The 6,794-nt window shown below is 51.6% G+C and overlaps 1 long non-coding RNA gene across 1 annotated transcript; it reads right to left on the bottom strand.

The window, feature by feature from the left end:
- Positions 1-130: 130 nt before the first annotated feature.
- On the bottom strand, positions 131-3,346 carry LOC122469222. The gene is made up of 3 exons (XR_006293410.1): positions 2,444-3,346; positions 1,250-2,319; positions 131-655 (listed from the first exon to the last, which is right to left on the bottom strand). It is a non-coding gene; the product is annotated as an uncharacterized LOC122469222 (long non-coding RNA).
- Between the last annotated feature and the right edge of the window lie 3,448 nt (positions 3,347-6,794).

Raw genomic sequence — 6,794 nt, 5'->3', positions numbered from 1 at the left:
GATGTCCAACTCAGAGTATCTCTTTTTAGTTAATGGGAGTTGACACGTAGGCTATGTTTCTACAACAGGCAGTTTGGAACATGACCAAACCAAGCCCCCAAAACCATGATTGCAATTAGGAAACCAAGGATACTGGGAGGACAACATCCCATTTATTAAAGGCACCCCTTTCTAAGATAGGAAAGAGACAAGAATAAGAAAATGGGAACGAAGTTGAGTGATAAGGTCGAAGAGGCTAGTAAGCCCTCTAAGTTAGGATGCCTTCCTTTTTTTTATTGCCCTTTACCATATCTCTTTATATGTCCGGCCTTAATTATAAATCTCAGACACAGCTAGCTTGGTCAGGGTGGGCCTTAGAAGCAAGCTGCAGGTGAAGGAAAATGTGGTCCCGACAGGGAGGGAATGTGCAGCTGGGCTCCTAGGAGGTGGGGAACAGGACGAAGACCAGTCGAGCCAGCACGACGATAGGTGATGTCCCTGAGAGCCTGGCTTTCAAAGAAGTTGAGTTTTAGGCTTCTCAAAATTTCAGTAAACCAGTTGGAAGAAAAGGGCCACAATGGATAGCTGGTTCCGGGGAAAATTTGATCCAAGTGACTGACTTGCCGAGCAGACTGGCAAATGGTGGAGGAAAGCCGGTGCCACTGGGAGCAGCTGCCTGGAAAGGAAAGCAAGGTAAGAGACCCAAGCTGCTCGCTACAGGGGATGACCCAAAGTCCCAGCCAAGTTTCTTCTGGTCTGTCTAGGAAGCCAGTGTATGTACCCCCCCAGGACACCGACGTTTGATCACGGGTTGCTTTCACAGCGCCAGAGAACCTGGTGACCTGCCTGGTCACTGCAGCAGGTGGCTTCACCGAGGGTCCTGTTGAAAGCCACCCCTTGTTCTTTTGCAATGGTAAGCTTGATATTTTCCTACCTTTACGATTGCCCTGAGTGCAAGGGTTTTTTTTTAAAATGGCCCAGTTTTTAAAATTCTTTTTTTTTTTTTAATGTTTTCATTTATGTTTGAGAGAGAGAGAGAGAGAGAAAACGTGAATGGGGGAGGGGTAGACAGAGAGAGGGACAGAGGATCTGAAGCGGGCTCTGTGCTGATAGCAGAGAACCCGATGTGGGGCTCAAACTCACAAACCGTGAGATCGTGACCTGAGCCAAAGTTGGACGCTCAACCAACTGAGCCACCGAGGCACTCCCTCAAAGTTCTTGGTATGCTAATCCCATATGTAGAGTAGTTGTGAGTTTAGCAAAGAATTACCTCAGCTCGCAGAGTTCTCATCTTAGCTGGGAGAGGTTTGAAGAATGAGACTAAGTAGATGATCGGAGTGGAGCTCTGACCCTGGCTGAAGAAAGCAGAATTCTGTTTCTAATAAGAGAGTACTTTATGCTTGGGTTCTGAAGGCAGACTGCCTGAGTTCAAAATCCTGGCTCTGTCCATCGCTGGTAGTCTCCGGGGAGTCCCTTCTCCCAGCCTCAGTGTCCTCATCCATGAAGTGAGGAGAATAATAGTGCTATCCTCACAAGGTGGCCGTGAGGGTTAAATGAAAGAATGCTTCTGATGTGCTTGACCTCGGGTCCACAGGAGCACTCAGGTGCTGGCGGTCATTATCTCCTGCGGTCAGCCTCCCCTGGAGTACGTGAGGGTGGGTATCTTGGTGTCCCCCCCACCCCCAGATGTGCCCTGTCCTTACAAGGTTTGACTCCCAAAAGCAAAATAACGCAGAGAACGAAAAGAAGCTGTTGAGGAAAGAGGCAGAGCCGAGCTGAATTAGCCAAGTGGGTGTGAGGCCAGGCTCTTTTTAAGACTGCACTTGGGAGAAAAGCGGGGGGAAGGAAGAGGGGTTTGGGGAGCCACCCACCTGACAGGACTGCCTTGATGATGTTGCCCTTGTCCCACTGGGGCTCTACACTCTTGAGGGCCGGCTGAGGGCTGTCTAGCCACCCACTTTTGAAGCCCCGAGCAAAGGCGATGGCACGGGGCCACACCCGTTTTTATGCCACACACTGGCGGCCGCCTCTCTGGTTGCCGGGCAGGTCTACAGGCCAGCCAGAGCAAGGCAGTGTCTCAGGACTGTTTGCCAGGCTCCGTTCTGGACAGCCTCCGGGAACACGAAACTAGAGCCTTTCTTTGTTCAAAACAGTTTCTCTAGCCTGAGGAGGAAACCTGGGTAGGGAGCGGGAGTTTGCCAACCTCTACGTTGGCCGTACATGGTGAGACCTGGGCCCCTTCTGAAGGGTCCTGAAGCGTGGATCGCGAACAGGCAAAGACAGACATCCTTCAGCGTTTGGGGTTTTACTAAGGCACGGACTAATTCGTACAGTGCCGGGCTGTCCTTGGGAAGGGGACAGACAACAACAACAAAAATATTTTCTAGTTAATTCCTGAGGTAGAAGTCAAATTGGCCAAATACCCTATTCCTGGACAAGTTTGGATAAGCAGGCTTAACCGTACCCAGGACCAGAGTGACGGCATCAGGCAGGCCCCCACTTGAGTTTTGGAGGCTCTCCCAGCAAACCATCACCAGCTGCTAAGTGTCGTCACTGCTTCATCAGGGTCAGTCAGGGTGGGGCGGGAAGCCCGAGGAGCTTCAGGGCTAGCGCCTGACTGGCTAGGTTAGGCCACAGGCTCTGAACTTGCCCATCTGGATTGGCTCTGGGTGACACTGCCCTGGTTTCCTGAGGCACAACATGAAGACAGCAGTGGCACAAAGTGCCATTGTGAGGCGTAAAGGCCTAAGTGTGAAAGTCCTTGAACTGTGCCTGGCGCTTGGTGAGTACTCCGATGTACTTAGGTCTGGCTGCCATCACAGGTCCTGGGCCGTGCAACCATTTCTGTTTGCGTTTTGTTGAAATACGGAGTGAATAAATTCTATCTTGCAGCGCATTAAAATCCTTAAAGGAAAGTAAATTTAAATTTACTTACTTAAATTTAAGGAATTTAAATTCCTCAAAGGAAGTAAATACATGTTGAATACCAAGGGGTGACTTCTGATGGAACTCTAGCAACACCACAGATCTATTCCCTGTGGAAAAAATCTGGACTTGGGAAATGAAATATATCCTTGCTGGCTGGATCAGAACCATTTACCATTACCATACCAGTTACTTCTCCCCGTTCTCCATTCTGGTTTTAATTTGGATTTCTGCAGTGCCTGCTGGCCCACATCATGCCACGCCCAGAGATACTGCAAAAGCCCATCTTGTGACTGCTGGATGTTTCCTGCCAGGGCCTGGTTACGACAGTGGTTGAGCCCTTGTTTTTCAGCCTTCCCTCCCGGGGCACCATGAGCAGAGCTGCCTGGAGGGGTGAGGTGGGCACAGCCTAGCCTGTTGGCTCCACGTGGTCTGACGACTAGACCCCAAGGCCCACGGGCTCCAGCTCACGCTGGCTGACACGTGTATACCTTGTGCACACACACACACACCCAGCAGGATGGGCGTGTCTAGAAAAGAGCCGAACAGGTGGCCCTGGACAGTTCACAACCAGCTGGGCAGGCTCCCTCCTGTGCCCTGTGCTGGCTGCCAGCTGCACCAGCAGGCCTGTTCTGACTGCCAGGCCCCATTTAGGATTGTTTTCCTCTGATGTCCATGGCAGAAGTAGGGTCCTTTCATACCTACAGAGCCTTCTCTGGGCAAAATTGTCCAGCACAGTGTCTATTAATTTTTCCCAGTAAATTAAAGGCCGTGGGCGAGGGAGGGGGGAAGAATCAAGGATCCAACGTTGAGAAATCTGTGCCAGAACCTTCCACCCCAGTGCCGAACATGGTTAAGAGTTTGAGCCTCCCGCCCAGAAAACCAGAAAGCTGACGGCTACCATAGCAGGCCAGTAGAGAAAGGTACATACTCCGTAAGCTGGCTCCTGCAAGGGCCCAATGAGCCGTGCAAAGTCTGGTTCAAGAAATAACCAAATGGGCGTGCAGAGCTGCCGCCCACGCCCTCCCTCCTCACCAGCCGGAGGAGTCCAGCTGGCAATGTGGCTCCCACGCACATGCTTGAGAGCTTCATTGTTTCTTATCTCCCGGTGCCATCAACAGCTCGGAGGTGGCAGGGGCAGATCTGGGGCTAAAGGACAGTGGCCGATGGCTTTAGGCCAAAGGCCACGGCAAGGCCAGCCAGCTGAAAGAAGGAATGTCACGTCCACAGCAAATACCTACCACAAAGCCAGCGGGAGACTTCAGCTAGAGGAACTCTGGTTCAAACAGCTTGACTAGGTTTCCCTGCAGGAAATGAGTCCGGGGCCATGAACACTTAGGCAGGCATTTCCAACTGGGGGCTCCCATGAGGCCAGGGACTGGTCTTAATGCTCGCCGCTGCACCCCTATCACAGTGCCTGGTCTGTCACTGGATATACTACAAATACACAAATGAGTGCATGCCAAGGGACTCCAGCCTCCCAGTTTACGTTCATTTCTGCACACTTTTAGGTCACTTCTGGGGTTGCCTCTACCTGAGTTCAACCCACAGGTGTTTGAGCAGCCCATATCCTCAGCCCAGCACTGTGCCAGGCACTGGGGAGACTCAGGCAGCTAATGAAGCCCGGGCCCTGCCTGCAGAAAGCTCAGAGGAGGTAGAAACCAGACTCAAGCACATGGATACCAAAGGAGTTCTGAAGCTGGGCCCTCGATGAGAAAGTTGGCATGTGGCGGGACAAGGAACAGGGCCAGGCCATCGCTTCCCAAGCTCTGGTGTGCCCCCCTTCCTCCCTCCCCACAAGAGCCCAGCAGAGGCTTTGGGTGAAGGGAAGGTGGGCCAGAGCCTCCACTCTGTGGGGACAGGATCACCCTTCACATTCCACCACATTCACTGGCTAGCTTGGCATCCAGACCATGGCCGCCACTGCTCCCAAGAGGGAGGGGAGGACTTGAGTGGATGAGCCAGCAAAGCGTCAGCCTTCCCGGGAGCACAGCATAGCTCTCCTGGGTACCCATTCCATCATACCATTGTCATCCCCCTCTGGGGGTGCCACTTGCAGGACCCTCCCCACCTTCCTGCCAGGCACTTAGTCCGCACGCCTCGGGGGCAGAGCCCCCTACAGTCCCAGGGTCCCCCCTGGCCCTCCCCTTGAGAAGACTATGACTCTAGCCTGCTCTGACTTGGGAGCTGAAGTCCTAGGCTTCTGTCACTACCTTTGTCCTATCAGCTCAAGCCATACACAGGTACAGCAGATGGCACGAAGTCTCACATCCAAGATCACCAGCGTGCAGTACTTTTTACTCTGGACAGAATGTAATGTGACCAAAGATTGAAGAGCATAGTATACTGAACCCCAATGCACCCGTTATCCAGTGTCAACGATTATCAACAGGCCCATACTTCTTGAAAGAAAAGGGATGACAGAATGAGGATATGATGATGATGACGCTATTTTATAAGGAAGTGTGGAGATGTCAAAGGGACACAGGAACCAACTGAAAGAGTTAATGGCCAAAGCTGGAATAATTTGAGCAATAAAATAAACAACATAGTATGGAACATAACCCAAAGCGTTAAATAAGTATTCACAAGTCCATACCAATATAAACAAATGAGTAGAAAAATAAATAAATGGAGAAAAGACAAACCTCCCACAGAATTCCAAATAACTTATGTAGATACCCTACCTTCAAGGATGTGGGGCATAGCTCTCCGCTCCTTAAATGTGTACTGTGCACGTGGACTTCCTTCTAAAGGGCACAGTCTGGAAAGGGGAAGAAAGAGGAATCTTGCAGTGCAATAGCCCGACACTTGCTTTCAGCCAGGTCTCAATGTTAAAAGCCCCCGGGACAAGCCATGTGGACCACACGTACCCCTGATAGGATGTGATGAGAGGGCACCTGGCCTCTGTGGCCTTACCCCCAAAACGCACAGCCCTACCCCGATCATGAGAATGTTTTCATGCAATTTCCAAGTGAGAGGCCATCTACAAAATACCCGACCGGTATTCCTCAAACTGTCAAGGCCACCCACAACAAGGAAAGCCTGAGAAACTGTCACGGCCAAGAGCAGCCTAAGGAGAGTTGACTGAATGTAATGAGGTGTCCTGGATGGGATCTGGGGACAGAAAAGGGGCATTTAGGTAAAAACTAAGTTATTCAAATAAACTATGGACTTTAGTTAATGGTAACGTATCAACATTGGTTCATTAGTTTCGACGAATGTTCCATATTCACGTAAGATGGCAACAGTGGGGGAAACTGGCTTAAGGGACATAGGGATCTACTATCCTTGCGATTTTTCTGTTCATCTAAAACTATGCTAAAATAAAAAGGTCGTCTTTTTTAAATGCATCGTTATGATTATTTTGCAGGAGCGGTGTTTATGCAGGAGGGGCAGAGGGCAGGGAAAGTTTTCCATTAAGCCGGGCGAGCAATGAGCACTGTGTCCCCGCCTGCCTGGCTGTTCTTGGACGTACACAAGCAGTGGGAGGGGAGCATCGGCCACCTGGCCTCCTTCTCTGAACCTCCTGCACCAGCTGGTGAAAAGCAGAGTTGCCGGGAAGTGAAAGAGGATGTCCAGTCCAGGAACCGGTTAGGCAGGCCGGGCCAGGCTGCAGGGGGCGGGCTGTCTTCAGAGCTACCAGAAAGACTGACTCACCATAGCCTCGCTCTGCACTGGGGTGGCACCCGTTTGGTGTGGGGATCGTCGCTCTATGCTGAAGACTTGGCAGAGCAGGAGACGAAGACCGAAGAGCGAGGCCAGCCTGCCCCGGCCACTTGCTGTCAGCATGCTCGTCCTGGTAAAAGATGGGGGCCGGCCTTCGGGGTCTCTGTCATCCAGCCCCGGAGGTAACCCACACACGTTTCGGTACTGCCTCCATCCCCGAG

Source organism: Prionailurus bengalensis, chromosome B3 (genome assembly GCF_016509475.1).
Source record: "Prionailurus bengalensis isolate Pbe53 chromosome B3, Fcat_Pben_1.1_paternal_pri, whole genome shotgun sequence".
NCBI classification, from domain to species: domain Eukaryota; kingdom Metazoa; phylum Chordata; class Mammalia; order Carnivora; family Felidae; genus Prionailurus; species Prionailurus bengalensis.
The sequence above is the reverse complement of the archived record's forward strand: the minus strand, read 5'-3'. Positions and strand labels throughout refer to the sequence as shown.